The sequence below is a fragment of the Neovison vison genome, chromosome 1 (assembly GCF_020171115.1).
Source record: "Neovison vison isolate M4711 chromosome 1, ASM_NN_V1, whole genome shotgun sequence".
NCBI classification, from domain to species: domain Eukaryota; kingdom Metazoa; phylum Chordata; class Mammalia; order Carnivora; family Mustelidae; genus Neogale; species Neogale vison.
The window spans coordinates 302311434-302329173 of NC_058091.1; positions in this window are offsets into that span (position 1 = coordinate 302311434).

Consider the following 17740-nt stretch of genomic DNA (forward strand, 5'->3'; position numbering starts at 1 on the left):
AAAATGTTGGATTTTGTTTGACTGGGAAAGAATATGGTAGATGATTGAAAGGACAGAAATTTTACTTAGCCAATATAACTTATTCTCTTCCACAGAAATTGGATTGTTACATATAATTACAAGGCCGAAGGTCCTGTACCATTTCTGAGTGAGAGAATAAAGATGAAGCCTCTCCTAATGTGATTTCCCTATATTAGTTCCATAAATTATCTCATAACTTTCATTTTATCAATTAGGAAAATAAGTCAGGTAAAAGTATTTAAATAACAATCAAGATTATATGGCTAATAACAGCAATGACATCTGACTCAGAAGTTCTGTTTGAAAGGCTATGCTTTCTACTATTCTTTTCTTTTCTTTGCTTTGCTTTATTTTTTTGACAGCAGAGATCACAAGTAGACAGAAAGGCAGGCAGAGAGAGAGAGATAGGAGGAAGCAAGCTCCCTGCCTAGCAAGGAGCCCGAGGCAGGACTGGATTCCAGGACCCCGGGATCACGACCCAAGCCAAAGGCAGAGGCCCAACACTGAACCACCCAGGCACCCCTGCTTTCTACTATTCTAATACTGCTTCCTCAATTTAAACTAGTCAAGTAATTAAAGTAAAAAAAAATGAATTATGTAATATAAGTATTACTGTAAAACATTATAAAAGTAAAAAATTAAATTAATGAATCTTTCACCCATGTTTTATAATATTTTTACTGACATTTAAAGCAGAAATAAGTTCTAAAAAATGCTTATTAAAGATATTTTTACAATTTTGGAAGAAAAAGTGTTTTTGGAAAACATTCTATTTATACAAGGAGTTCATTTAATATTATCATTTAATTAAATTCTATTTCATTTTATCAATATTCTTTTATTTCTAAGACTAAAAATTAATAGCTTGAATGCCCATTTGATTAACTGTTTACTGACCTTGGGTCAGTATCTCTACTGGGCTTTATTATTTTCCACATAAGACCCAATTCCCTGGTGTACTAATTTGAACAAATCTATGGAAAATACTAATTAGGTGTACTAGTGAATGCAAAAATGGCAAAAATTCTCTGTAGCTAAAGATCAGCTTTTCTGCCTTTGACAAGTCTATGCTTTCTTGTGACGTGGTCTCTTCATCATAGTTTTCTTAATCCCCCTAAATAAAGTAATTATTCTTAGCCTACTCCAACCTATTTCCTCTTTATCTGATTAAGACTAATAATTGCCTAGACACTGATCTGTTCATAGAAAAATATTCTTTGGAAAACTGGAAATGAGGTAGGAAGTTTTGTAAAGGGTACTGCCATACAAAATACTACACTTGAATCAGTACAGAATACTAAAGGGGCTATCCATACCTATAAAAAATGTACAAAAAATTTTGCTTTTGTATAAAAATCTTTGTCATAGTCAACTGACAATATAGAAGTAACAATTACTTATTTGAATTTTAAAATAATAATCAATTATAACTTTTGTAATGAGAGACAAGATTGACACATTTTAAAAGTGAAGGGTTCTGTGTATTCTTTTATATTTTATGGTTAGGACTTTGATTTCCTATATAAAATTCATATGGCAGTCTTTCTTTTTTAAGATTTTATTTATTTATTTGACAGAGAAACATCACAAGTAGACAGAGAGGCAGGCAGAGAGAGAGAGAGAGGAAAGCAGGCTCCCCCCTGAGCAGAGAGCCTGATGCAGGACTCGATCCCAGGACCCTGAGATCATGACTTGAGCCAAAGGCAGCAGCTTAACCCACTGAGCCACCCAGGTGCCTTGGCAGTCTTTGTTTTTAACTGCACCTTTTTAAATGTACATTTCATAACCTATGAATTATTTTCATTATCTCATTCTTAGGTGAGTGGAGTGTCTTTCTTGCTTTCTTTCTTCCTGACTTCTTTAAATTTTTAACCATCATTTCTTCTTTTCTCATTTTGATTCTTACTTTCTTTCCTCTTCCCTCCCTTCCAGTCTTTTCTTATTCTACTTGTTTTCTTTCTCTTTTGTATATTTTTGTATTATTAATTTTTTGATAAATAATCTTGATAAATAATTAAGAAATCTTAAAATTCTATACTAAATATAATTTAATATGACAAATTGGATGAAAGAATATTTAATATATTGTTGTTACAACATTAGGACATGAAAATATCACTCTATGTGAATGGGAAAAAATACAATATGAAATTATTCTATCATTGGAGATGCTCATATGTGCATTTCATTTTAAAAATACCCTCAAAATGTTAGCAACATTTCAAAATTATAAAAAAAGTAATCACATGATTTGTATTCCCCTGATGCCAAGTGCTGTTGAGCACTTTTTCATGTGTCTGTTGGACATTTGGATGTCTTCTTTGCGGAAATCAAAACCACAGTGAGATATCACCTCATACCAGCCAGAATAGCTAAAATTAACAAGTCAGGAAATGACAGATGTTGGCAAGGATGTGAAGAAAGGGGAACCTTCCCACACTGTTGGTGAGAATGAAAGCTGGTACAGCCACTCTGGGAAACAGTATGGAGGTTCCTCAAAAAGTTGAAAATAGAGCTACCCTATGACCCAGCAATTGCACTACTGAATATGTAAAGATACAAATGTAGTGATCTGAAGGGGCACGTATACCTGAATGTTTATTGCAGCAATGTCCATAATATCCAAACTATGGAAGAACCTAGATGCCCATCCACAGATGAATGGATAAAGAAGATGTAGTATATATATACAATGGAATACTATACTGCCATCAAAACCCCGAAATCTTGCCATTTGCAATGACATGGATGGAACTAGAGGATATTATGCTAAGCGAACTAAGTCAATCAGACAAAGACAATTATCATATGATCTCTCTGATATGAGAAATTTGAGAAACAGGCAGGAGGTAGTGGGGGATAGGGAGAGAAAAAATTAAACAGGGTAGGACCAGGAAAACAAACCATAAGTGACTCTCAATCTCAGGAAACAAACTGAGGGTTGCTGGGGTGGAGCAAGGGGAGAGGGATTGTATAAGATTGATGATTCACAGACCTGTGCCCCTGAAGCAAATAATACATTATATTTTAATGTATTTAATTATAATTCATTATATGTTAACAAAAAAATCATATGAATTCCTCTCCCAATAGAATCCTAAAATTTAATTGGATTTAAACCTTTATAAATTTTATTTTCTTTAAGAAAGATAATATTTTCCCTAGTGTTATTTTGAGTTTAGGTTTTTATTAATATTATTTTTAAAAGCTTATTATGGTTTCACTCAGAAAGCACTCCAGAACCATGATTGATTGATTTTATATATTTTTTTTCAGTGTATTAGAAGTGCTAACCAAAGTTGGAACTACAACAGCATACTTTTAATGAGAAAAGTCTTATTAGCTACTCAGAAAAAAATGACATGAGTGGAAAAAAGATGAGTCAGATCTAGAAATACAAATAAATGAAGATCAACGTTTATATGGAAAGGAAAAAAATAAGGATATAAGAAGTTTAATTAAATGAGTTCTATCCTTTGAAATATGATTTTTCCATATCAGTGATATTTTCTGAATCATTCCCCAAATGGCTAATTTTTAACTTATTTTTCTACAATAATGAAACACAAAATCATCAATTCACATAAATGTTTGCTTTAAATATTGCCATTAAAATGCCACATTATTATAAAGCTAAGAGGTCAAATTTTGTCTTTTCAATTCTTACTTTCCTTAAATTGTAATTTAAGTTGGTTGACCTACAATATTATATTAGTTTCAGTGTACATCATAGTGATTTAACAGTTTCATACACTACACAATCTTCATCATATATGTAGTTACCATCTGTCACCCCACATTATCATAATATTATTGACTATATTCCCATGTGGTACTTAATTCATATTTTCTTATGTTTAAGAATCAAGATGTGTTATGGTCTTAATGTTTGTCTCCTCCCAAAATTTATGTGTTGAGATTCTAATGCTCATTGAGTTGGTATTGACAGGGAGACATTTTCAAAGGAAATTTGGTCATGAAGATGGAGTCATCATGAATAAGATGAATGTCATTTCATTTTTTAATTTAATTTAATTTTATTTTATAAGATTTTGTAAGATTTTATTTATTTGACAGAGAGAGACACAGCAATAGAAGGAACACAAGCAAGGGGAGTGGGAGAGGGAGAAGCAGGCTTCCAGCCGAGCAGTGAGCCTGATCTGGGGTTCAATCCCAGGACCCTGGGATCATGACCTGAGCCGAAGGCAGACACTTAATGACTGAGTGAGCCACCCAGGCACCCAAGACTGATGCCCTTTTAAAGGAAACCCCATAGAGTTTCCTAACTCTTTCACCATGTGAGGATACAGGGAGAAATTGGCTATGAACAGAAAAAAAGACCCTCACGAGAATGAGACTGCTGGCACCTTGATCTCATACTTTCTGGCCTCCAAAACGCTCAATTTCTGAAGTTTGCAAGTGAACATCAGAAACATTGTAGTGTTTTGTTGGAGTAGTCTGAGAAGAACAAGACAACATGAATGAACAGTGCCTTTTCTGAACTATCAGAGGGAAAAAAAAAAAAAAAAACAAACCCTCATCATGAGGAGTTGGGTAGAAGACTAAGAATGAGGATTGATGAGATCAAAACCAAGATCCAAAAGAATGTATTCAAAATACCTGGGATATCTAAGGAAATTTACCATTCATTAAAAGAAGAAAAGAATACAACCCACCATGAGGAGAATGTCAATCTATCAGAATGGATGCAGAAATGGCTTTAATGATAAAACTAGTAGTTATCACAACTGTATTCCTTATGTTCAGGAAGCTAGAGAAAATACTTAAAATGTTAAGAAAAAATATAGAACTTATTTTTAAAAATGCGAAACATGGGACACCTGGATGGCTCAGTCAGTTGAATAGCTGCCTTGGGTTCAGGTCATGATCTTAGGGTCCTAGGATTGAGCTCCACATTTGACTTCTTGCTCAGTGGGGAGCCTGATTCTCCCTCTTCCCACTATTCCTCCTATTTGTGCTTACTTGCTCTCTCTCTCTGACAAATAAACAAAATTTTAAAAAGAATTTAAAAATAATAAAAATGTAAAACATTTCTAGAGATAAAATCTTTTGTGTCTGAGATGAAACAGAAACTGGTTGGGATTAATGCCTGACTAGACAAGACAGAAGAAAAGATATTTGAACCTGAAGGATAGACATAGAAACTAACCAAAATGAAAAACATGGGGGGTGGAACCAGAGCCACAGGGTGCTATGGAAAAACTTAGTGACAGCAATCACATGCAAGTACATACACTTTATAGCCCCAAGGAGATAAGAAATAACAAAAATATTTGAAGAAATAATGGCCAACATTTTTTCCATAACATATATAGACCCACTTACATAAGAATCTCAACAAACCCCATGCACAAGAATCATAAGGAAAACTATATACAAAGACACAAATTAATCAAATTTTTAAGACAGGTAATAAAGAGAAAAACATAAAAGCCAGAAAGAATTGTGTATAGTATACACTGGAAAAAACATAAACATGTTAACAAATTTCTCAAAAATTATGCAAACCAGAAAAGAATGGAGAAAATTATTTAAAGTACAGAAGGTAACAAAGCTATCAACCTAGAATTCTTTACCCAGCAAAAATTGCTTTCCTATATGAAAATGAATAAAGACTTTCTTATACACTTAAAAACTAACAAAATGTACCAGTGCAAGCTTATTCTACAAGAAATGTGAAAGAGAATTCTTGAAGCGTACAAAAAACCATAGTAGATGTAATTCTGGGTCTAACTAAATACATGAAAAGCACTGAAAATATTAACTATATAGGTAATTAAAGGACTTCCCTTATTTAAATTTCTTCAGAAAACAATTAGCTACTATTCAAGCAAAAGTAATAATGTATTTTGAGGTTTGTAATATATAAGAAGTGAAATTTCAAACAAAGTTAGCACAAAGGCCTAGAAGAAAACATTGGAAATATATTGCAATAAGGTTTTTTAGCATGTATGAAATGTGTGTAAAGTGATATATTACTTGTAAGTAGACTATGTTAAAAATTTTTATTATAAGTCCAAAGTAATCATTAAAGCAACACAACTTTTATATATAATAAGTTAACACAGGAAATATATGAAACAAAAATGTACTATCCAAAAAGATGCAAGGAAAAAAAAGAGGGAACAGAGAAAATATAAATGGGGGAAGTAGAAAATAAATAGCAAGATCCTATATTAAATTTTTTTTAAAAAAGCACATTAGCTGTAAACAGTATAAATAATTCAATTAAAATCCACGTTAACCAGTTTATATAAAAATTCAATATCCAATCTATACTGCTCTGGGGAGTCAGCATGTTTAACCATCTGCGTATTCTCAGCTTTCAAGGTTTTTGGCTACCCCTTCATCTGGACCACTTCTCAGGATAGCTTTCGCATATGTCCTAAAAAGTGAGGTAACACAGTCAAAGTCTATACTACAGCTGATCTTCCTCAAAATAAAGAATAGGTTTGCTTACTACTTGCTGGGAATTTGGAAGTTTCCCTAAGCCCAGGATTCTCTTCCTCTAGAGGACCTGCCAGTGTCTCCTGTCCCTAACTCACCCTGTGAGTTTTAGTGCTCAGGAAACCAGTACAGCAATGCTGATGCTCCTGTTACTACTACTGCTATGAGTAATAAAGCCATTTCTCTCAGACGTACCAGACTCATGTCCGCTGTTGGAATTCATGGAACTAAGGCAGCCTAACTTGTTAGCTTATAGAATTATTACAGTGACACTTGCTCTGCTTCTAGCTCCCACATTTATCCCACTAGATCAAACATAAGGTAAAAATCTCAGCCCTGTTTAGAAGCAGTCTACTTTAAAAATAAATACACAAGTTAGTTGAAATAAAAAATGATTTAAAACTATATTCCATATTAATCCTAATCAAAAATATTAGTGACTAAATAATTTTTGTGATATAGGCTTTTGAGCAAAGATATTACCAGGGTCATTTCATAATGCTAACGGGGTCAGTCCAGTAAAATTGCCCAAAGATTCTTAACACCCATGCACTTAACATCAGAGCTGCAAAATATATTAAGCAAAAGCTGATACAACTGCAAAAAGAAATACAGATCCACAATTACGGTCAGAGATTTCAATGACACTTTCTTGCTATTAAAAAAAAGGGGGGGCACCTGGGTGGCTCAGTGGGTTAAAGCCTCTGCCTTCAGCTCAGGTCATGATCTTAGGGTCCTGGGATCGAGCCCCACATCGGGGGGTCTCTGCTCAACAGGGAGCCTGCATCCTCCTCTCTCTCTGCCTGTCTCTCTGCCTACTTGTCATCTCTGTCTGTCAAATAAGTAAATAAAATCTTAAAAAAAAAAGGGAAAGTCAGTAAGGGTATAAGAAACTTGAATATTATCCAATAATTGATTCAATTGATGCTTATAGTATACACCATATAAGGACAGCAGTAAACACATTGTTTTTAATTGTACAAAAATATTTAACAAGATAGATCTTATAATTAAAACAAATTTAAGGATTCAAGTATTAAGTAGTATATTCTCCAAAGATATTGAAATTAAACTAGAAATCTAACTGATGACCTGGAAAATATCCAAATACATGTAAACTTAATCCTATACTTCAAAATAATGTGAGTCAAAGAAACATTCAAGTGGGAAATTAGAAAGATGTGTTTTCTGAAGAAACATAACATACCATTTCAATTTGTAGAATGCAGCTATAAATATAGACTTTTCCAATAGTAACTATATAGACTAAGAAGAAATGGTTCAAATCATTAACTTCAGATTCTACCCTAAGTAACTAGAAAAAGGAGAGCATTTTAAATTAAAAGTAAACAAAAGAAAGGAAATGATAAAAGTCAGAACATGAGTTAATGAAACAGAAAACAATAAAACAATAAAGAAAACCAATGTAGTCAATAGTGGGTTCTTGACAAAATCAACAAAGTTTATGAACTAATAGCTGGATTGATTAAGGGGAAAAAAAAAAGAAACAGAACAGAAATTTCCAATATTGGAAATGGCAAGATAACATTACTGCTGATTCTACAGATTAATAAATACTACTGTATTATGAACAAACTTATGGCAATAAATTAGAAAATTTAGGTAAAACAGACAAATTCTTTAAAGGAAATAAAGTCATTACAGCTTACTAAAGAATCACTGAATGTCTTTATATTTAATAAAGAGATACATAAAACTGGAAATATGCCAATCTTCTACCTCCCACAAGAGAACAGCTGGATAAACTGAAAATAATAACTTTTCTTGAAACTCTCAGGGAACTGAGGTCATGTGGCAAACAACAACTCAGAAATATTGAGTGACACAGAAAGCCTTCCAGAGAAATTGGGCCAGAGTATTTTTTTTACCTGAGACAGACATCACCAAATGATTTATACATAAGAATAAGCTACAATATTTTAACAATTTCTAAAAGGCTGCGAGAGAGTGTAAAACCATAAGGGTATCAGACATACTTAAATTTACACCATTTGAAAGATTTTCTCCCAAAATATCACCAGACACTCACAGGGAAGATCAGAATGAGCCCTGAGAACACATCCCTCAAGGTGATGGTCTGGATACTAGAACAGCAACCTCTGCCCAAAATATACCCACAACCTTCACTCTTAAATCTTCTAAGGATTAAAAGGTCTCATCCAAATTTGTGGTGTGCAAGCTTGTCTAGAAATCCATAGACAATACAGGAAGGAAAGATAAGCTATAGACAAAATCTTCCCAGACCTTTCTTCTGTCATCTGCAGGAACAAAGGCTTCAAGATGCCAGCCTGAGGACATTGAAGCTCCAGATGAAATGCAGCTCTTACAGTCACCTTGATTTTAGCCAGTGAAATGCACATCAGACTTCTGACCTCAAGACTATAATATGATAAACTTGTATTGTTCTATGTGACTGGATTTGTGGTAATTTCTTAAAGCATCAATAGAAAACAAATACAGCTGTCATTCTAATATTTACACAAATCCTCTTGAAAATCATGCACTATTAATCCCTTTAGGAAAATGTGATCATGTTTCAACATTTTCAGTGCTTACTTAGAAAATTCACCACTAATACAAATGCTAATCTCTGTAATATTTTTGTCACATCTGTAATTCTCTTCCATATCTGTTTATTTTTTTTCTCATATACAACAGTAAAATTTACTTTTTTGATCCCAAGATTAAGCTTCAGTTCCAACTTCTATTCCTTGTTAACTGAAGATAGCATGAAGTATGTCTGTTTAACTCCCATAGCATATACCATTTGTACTATTCAATTCATTGTGTCATATATTAGTAAAATTGCCACTTTCCCTTTGTATTTGTCTTATCAATGTAGGGACAACAGAATTTGTCTGTAGTAGAAGTGCAGTTCCCAGTTTGCATTTTGAATTTATTTTCCTGGATACATTTTGTTTCTGTAGTTTGACCCGAGTTTTTGACCTGAGTTTTTTCTGTTTATTTTTTTTTTAATTTAACAACAGCTTTAAAACAAACAAACAACAAAAAACATTAGGCTGCATCTTTAATTATAATATACAAGGTGTCTCTGAAAAATCTCATAAGAGAAGCTCTCTCTAAATTCAGTTGTATAAAGAGAATAGATTCCCTTTATCATGATGGTCATTTTTTTTTTTACCTTACTTATATGATTAAAGAGTTCTGATAAATTCTTGATTAAGAGAAAGAAAGGCCAGTGTTGGTAAAAACAATGTATGGCAATAAAAACAGTATAATCGACAGCCAGAGAAAAAGATTGGTTTGGGGAGGCAAGTTGAAATTTAAAAATAGGCCAGAAGTTAATCTAATCAACCATTCCACAGAATCAGGAGAATAGTTTTATGTTGGTGAAAGTGGGCTGCTTTTGCCCACAGATAGAAAGAGTGAAAGGATGACTATGAGAAGCTGGAAATACAATTTAAGGTCCCATCGAGGTTAGGTCTTATAAATACGAACTATTACAATGTGAACTTACCAGAGTCACAAAGCAAAGGGCACTGCTTTTTCAGGTACCTAGATCCCAAAAGACTTCATCTTAGGCCTTGCTGGTGATAGCACAAAACATAAAAATGTTCAAGCTTAATCTTATAGCTCCAGCTTAAAGTTTTGAAGAAGAAACCTCTGAAAACTTCAAAATTGTCAAACTGCTAGTTTTTAATGAAAAAAATAAAAGCTCACCAAACATTTCTTTATGGTAGGTCTATCTATCTCTCTATCACCTATCATCTATTTATCATCAGTCATCTATCTCTATCATCATCTATCTACCCATCTAAATATAAAAGTTAACTGAGTTTACCTTGAGAAAGCTTATCATTATGTATCTACATCAACTGCATTCATGAAAAGATTGGTATTAAAATGGGAATGAAGCTGTGAGATTAGAAGAGCACCCCCATAACAGAAACCTGTGATGCCAGAAACTGAGTTAGGTCCCCATCCGGCTGAACATCAATTTCATGGAAGGTGAGTCTTTGTGTGTTTTGGGTTGTTTGTTATCATTAAATAGGTATTGTTTAGGGATCCACTTTCTTGGTTCATTTATCATCATCATCTCAAGTAGATTATGGCTAATGATGGGTAAATATGCAGTAGTGTTTTGGATTTGGGAGGATGTTTATTTGTCTGTTGAACATGAAGTTTTGTTAATACAGTCATTTTTCAACCTCCCCAAGTTGTGGTGATTTATATCCACATAGATTAAAAAAAGTGGAAATTAATTTCATGCCATCAATTTGCTTTTCCACTAAGTAATTTGGGATACAAGATTTTGGTTTAAAATGTAAGAAGAAAATTAACACCCAGCAAATTTACCCATTCAGATGGACTTTATTTTTCCATTAAAGAAAGAACTTTCAAGTATACATAAATCATTAATTTTGCATTAAAAATAATATAAAAGCCTGGTTATTACAATACAATTACTTCTAACCCATATATATATGTAATTATGAAATACATGCCATTTTGCCTTATTTTGTTACTCATAGCAGCGGATATTCTTTTACAGATGATTTTGTCAACCAGTGCATTTGTAAAGCTCCATGCTATATATCAGGGTAGATTTTTAAAAAGTTTTTAAAAACCATTGCTTCAAAATAACAGAATTCTGTTTTAGTGTGACTAATTTTTCACTATACAAAGACATACAAAGGAGTTCTGATATTCATTCTATTCTTCAAATTAGCAATACAAGTTCATCAGGAAACATAATATTGATTTGATGTTTAGCCTTTTTCTATCCATGTCAGTCTTCTCTGAAAAAGTTGTTTAAATTAATATGTTTTTCATTTATTTATGCCCTATTTTATCAGTATTATCCAAATATAGAAGAAACTTACCAAAATATACCTGTAAAAGCAAAAAGTATACATCAGACGCATGGAAAGGATCAGAAATATATTTATATGTTCTCTTTTTTAAGAATGTTGTATATTATTATTACCACTTTACCAGGGAAGTGTTTTAGGTTCCTGGAAGATGAGAAAATAATCAAGGATCAATTAAATAGCTGTCAAACAAATATGGAGCTCTCTCAGATCATGACTGGATTCTCTACATGTGTTCATTGCCGTAAGTGTTGATGGCAACCATACGTAAATACATTAATTCTTTTTTTTTTAAGATTTTTTTTTTTTGACAGATAAGATAGAGGTCACAAGTAGGCCGAAAGGCAGGCAGAGAGACAAGGGGAAGCAGACTTCATGCTGAGCAGAGAGCCTGATGTGGGGCTCGATCCCAGGACCCTGGGATCATGACCTGAGCCAAAGGCAGAGGCTTTACCCCACTGAGCCACTCAGGTGCCCCGTAAATACATTAAATCTTGATGTCTTCACTGATATTTTGGAAGCTTAAAATTTTTCATAGGGCAATATACAATATACAATATACAATATATATAGGTGTATATATATTGTATATGGACATTTTCCGAAAAGAAAATGGTTACGTTTACAAACTGCTCTCCTTTTTTTAATATCCCTAACTCTAGACTTTGAAGAAAGTTATGAGGTCATATTTCATAATCTAACTTTCAGAAAGACAAATCTCAATGCCGTATCCTTTCAGCTTCTTGGTAAGAATTTTCCGTATTGGAGAAGCCACTTTACAGGAGATATTCTCAGTACCATTATGCCGTACATTGTATCTTGTTTCCAATAACTTCCTGTACATTACTATTCTGGTTACCTTTTTTGGGTTGAATTCTACATGATTCAAAGGTATTGCTTGGCACTTAGTTAAGTGGATACACATTCCTATTATCTTTTTAAAATTCTAGACACAAGGCCTTCATTAATATAACCAGAAACATCATCACCTCCTAAAATCACATCCTAATCCTGTCAATAATTGGATCTATCTCTTTGAATCATAAATTTGTCACCAATTATATTCTCTACTTCTATCATATAAGTTCACATTGCATTTCCTTAAGTATGATGTATAGGGTATTCCCCTTGCTGTGTGCCCACCAAGTCTATAAAAGAGTAAGGTACAGTCTGTGTTCTTATCACCTCTAAAAGGAGAGCCCCAAACCCTCTGTTTGGAGCTTCTAAATGTAAATTTGAGATCTGGTGAATAAGAGAAACTGGTTATTGCCATGTTGAAAGGAAGAAATGTGAGAAACCAGAGGATAAATGTGAATCTTGGGAAATGTTCATTTCTGGAGTTAAACAAATTAATTTGGAAAGAGAAAGTATCCTTTGGAAACAGTGAAGCTAGGGGGAAAAAAGACTAAAAAGTGTCTCCAGACAGAAACTCAAAAACAAGTTAGTATCAATAAATAAGAAGACTGACTCTCCTCCCCAAACACAGCATATAATTTGTTATGAAAACTCTATGCTAATGTGGCAACTGATGAAAACAATCTGGAACTAAGAAACCAAATAAATCTCTCTTATTCTTTCTCCACATATGATTGTCTTATATTGCAGGTCTTTGAAAACAAATAATCATGAATACAAAAAAAAATCAAACAAAACCTCATATTCATTCAAAGTTAATGAAATAACATAGAATATGAGAATCAAAAACTTTTAGCAAAGAAAAGTACTTTATAACACAGTCTAGAAGAAAAATCTAATGCAATATGCACTATGAATTAAATATAACACCAAACTAATACAAATGGGATGTGTGTGCAAAATTCAAAAACTAAAACAAAACAAAAAAACCCTTACATCAAAACTGTAAAAAAAATATGGACAATTATTTCATTTTATGCAGAGCCCTTGGGAGAGGTAATGGCAAGGATAGATGAGGCTACATTTCCCAAATGCATAGACAGCTGTCTGGACTTTTGACCTGGTGTGGCAAATTAATTGTGAGCATAACTTATATTGCCATGTTCAAGAAAATGTTTTAAGAGCTAAACTATAGACCTCCATGCTCTATTCTGTCCCATGCCTTAATGACTAGTCACGTGTCAACCAAACATTGTCTTGATATTCTTGGCTCTGAAATGGAAGTGGATTTCTCCCTTCACACCATATTCCTTTGTTTCTTTAATGCTATATCATAACTCACATTTTTAGTCCCATTTGTATTAATCATTAATAATTTTTAGTGTCACTTGTTTTAACTTTCCCACATATTCAAGTGATCACGTCTTCCTTGATTTCTTATTTGTCTTGAGGAAATTTAGCTGAATATTCTTTAACACCCCCTACCTCTTCTGACTTTCATTTCTTCCCTTATCTTCAATTTTACTTGGAAGATGTATTGGCATGCTAGAGAGGCCATACAAAATACCAGAGACTGGGTGTCTTAACCAACAGAAATGTATGTTCTCACGGTCCTGGAGTCTAGAAATTCCAGCTCAAGATAAGCACTCTCTCCCTGGCTTGTAGATAGTCATCCCTGCACTAGATTCTCACCTGAACTTTCCTCTGTGCCTCTGTGGACACTTCCCACAGATGGGCTTTCTGGTGTCTTTTGTAAGAAAACTAATCCTATCAGATGAAGACTCCACTCTAATGACATCATTTCACCTTAATTAACCTCATTAGAGGTCCCATCTCCAAACACAGCCACAAGGAGGGTAGTAATTTTGACAAAGGATTTTGAGAAGACACAAACATGTAGGTCATAGCAGAAGACTTGGCAGAACTTCAGGCCACCAGTTTCTATTCTGAGGTGCAATAATGCTAGATCATTTAGGACGCTGGGTGACATAAGCTTAGGCTAGGGCTTTTCTTTGTTTTTGGAGACCCTGTGTCAGGATCTACTCCACTAATCCAGCAGTTTATTTCATTCTTTGGAATGTCATCTTGTATATTCCTCTTATCTTCAAATGAGAGTATATGTCAGGCTGTTAAGAGGTTATTTTTCAGAAATATTTGTAAATATCCTCTACCAATGAATTACTAGACATGCAGACCTTTTTAATGTATCTAAATTACAGGAAGGTTTATATTTTAAATAATTGCTGATATAGCATTGGAAGATCTTATAGCCAATATTTGATCAATGCATACCATTTGGAGAATCCTCTTAATACTCTTAGTATGTAATATATTTTTAAATGGTGGGAACTATTGAAATTAAACAATCAAAACCTTCCATAAGCATCCAAAATTTAAAACAAAATAATAACAAGAAAATTTAAATTACTTCATTTTACCATCTGCTTGCATTTATGTTTAATGTGCCAAATCATAATTTGCAGACAGAAATTGTTTTTCAAGCTACATAATTAACCTTTAAAACAGAGAGACCTCATTTATAAAATACAAGTGCTGACTTAGATGTTATTGGAAGTACAATTTCAGATGTTGAGAAAAGGGATAGAAGAGTTTGGTAAAGACTATATCACAAATAGCATCTCAGCAAGGGTTACCTAATTTTTTAAACCTGAAAATAAAGTACTATTTTGTCATCCCAATGTCAATTCCTCAACTGGTCTTAATATTCCTTATGAGCATCAGAGAATCTTTTATGGAAATTATTAGATAAGAAGAAATTTTGCTAGTAGTAGTCTAAAGGATTAATCCAAATTATATTTGTTTGTAAAAAATAGATGCGTTTTAATGGCAAATGAATATAAAATCTATTGAGTCCATGAAGATAAATAGAAGACCTATGATCACAGCCCTCACCTTTTTTTGTTACTTTGAATATTTTGAGAATAGTTATTTTGTGCTTTGTCTTTAAAATTTTATCTCAGGAAGTTCCTTTCCTAGGCTGCCTTTATTTATTTGGTTTTTTGTTTATTTGTTTATTTATTTATTTATTTATTTATTTATTTTAGTTTGGATAGCCTAATTCTGGATTACCTTCAGAGAAAATGTGTGATGTGGGAGGGAGAAATCTTTAAGCATAGAGGTCAATGGCTGCGTTAAGTCAGAACATCCCGGCTCACAGTAATATAGCTCTATTTCATGGAACATTTATTACAACAACTAAATATGGCACTGCTTCATCTTGGCAAAAGTGATAGAATGCCTCCTGTAAATATTAATAACTTCACCATCTTCATTTTGTACATATGTTTCCCTTGATATGTTTGAATTTATCAAAACTATTTTTAGAACTAACATCCCACAGTGGGAGGCATATATTTAATGAGGATTCTGAGTCAAATTACTACAAAAACATTTTCAGATCCCTAAACATTTTATAAGAGATAGCTCAAGACACCACATATCATTCTGAGTTTCTACAAAGTCCTTCCTTTGCCTGACTGTAAATATCTGAACTTGAGAATGGTTTCTTACATGTACATTTGCATTGATAAGTGCAATGACATATGCAAATAATAATATGCTTTTTTTTTTTACTTTATTACTCTCTATTGGAGAAAACAAAAAGCAGGGTACTGATTTCTACAAATCCATACAAATTTAGAGACAATCAGCACATATGCTGTTACTATAGTTATAATGAAACTGAAGCCTTTATGGATTACTTTTCAATATATTCCTCATGTGTCTTCTAAAACAAGGCATTATCAATTTCTTCAAGTTTTTATTATATCTGAATGTATTTACTGTTTATTTGCATATACACACCCCATCTGGCATACATTTAAATATAGATGATAGACATATAAATTATAGGAAAAATGGTATTTATCTAAATTCGCAATCCAAAACCAAGAAAGAAGACAGGAAGAACAAGTGTTTAATACTATTATGTACATTATACATAACTTAATCTTATTTACAAATTATATGGCATTACAAGCAGAAAATATTTCATGTCATTTTTTATTTTTAAAGTGAACTGAGATAATTTTAATACATTTATACAAAGTATACATCATAAATGTTTGAAATGACTGTGCATTTTATTTAGTGTATCAAGTATATTTGCTTGGTAATTAGTATATTCTATTTAATATTCATTATTTATTTTAGTTTTGTTTTTTGACTATTTGCTCTGTTCTTTAGGAAATTTGCTAATAGTTTCATATAATTATATAAATTTATAAATTTCTTGATATCTTTCTAAAAATGTTTGCTTTATAATTATTGCTTGTGTTATTAGATTCAAACTAATCTACAGCTGTTATAGTTTCTAGAATGCAATTTCACTAAAATATTTTTCAGTAAGATGTTTCTGGTTTACATATCTGAAAATTTTCTGCTTTTGACCATAGCTACAACTGAATGTCTATTTAAAATTGCTATTCTTTTACTTTGAGAGAGCTAATTTATTGTCTTTTAGTATTCTATGGTGTTGATTAAAGACATGGTTTTAATATGTTTATTATTGATTACCAGTGATTGACTTCTATTGCTTTCTGAAAGCTATTTGGGTCTTTGTTTTGTTGTTAGTAAAACCCTGAAGTTTAAGTGATTTCTAATTTGGTCACTTAATTTCTAAATTAATTCTGTTGGGCACTTATTACAAGTACTATTCTAGATTGTAATATGACATAAATAAATATATATTATGTGATATATTATGTGATATTTTATGTTATTTATATTATACATATCTTTTTAAAAGAAGAGTATCAAGATTAGATTAGTCACACTGGATATTCAAATTTACAAGAGTGCTGTGTTATTTTAAAAGTATGACACTTACATAAGAACAAAACAAACAAAAAAAAGCACCCAACAGAAAGTCCAGAACTTAAATATAAATATATTAGTAAGTTATAAAATATGAATATAAAAGCAGAGATTTTATTACCACAAAGAGATTTCAGCAGTCTAGTAGCCATCTGAAAGAATATTCAAATCAATGTAGACACTGCTTTTTCCACATTGGATATTCTTTCCTGCTTTGTCAAAGATGAACTGCCCATATAGTTGTGGTTTCATGTCTTCTTTTTTATTCTGCTCTATTGATCTATGTGTCTATTTTTGTGTCATTACAATACTGTCTTGATCACTACAGCTGTGTAAAAAATGACCTGAAGTCTGAAATTGTGATGCTTTCAGCTTTGCTTTTTTTTTTTTTTTTTTCCCAAGTTTGTTTTGGCAATTTGGGGTATTTTGTGGTTCCACACAAATTTTAGGATCCTGTGTTCTTGCTCTGTAAAAAATGCTGTTGGTTTTTTGATAAATATTGCTTTAAATGTGTAGATAGCTTTGGGTAGTATAGACATTTTATCAATATTTGTTCTTCCAATCAGTGAGCATAGAAAACTTTTCCATTTCTTTGTGCCATCTTCAATTTGTGTCATCTTTTGTGTTATCTTTCACCAGTGTTTTATAGTTTTCAAAGTCCAAGTCTTTCACCCCTTTGGTTATGTTTATTCGTTCCTTACAAAGAG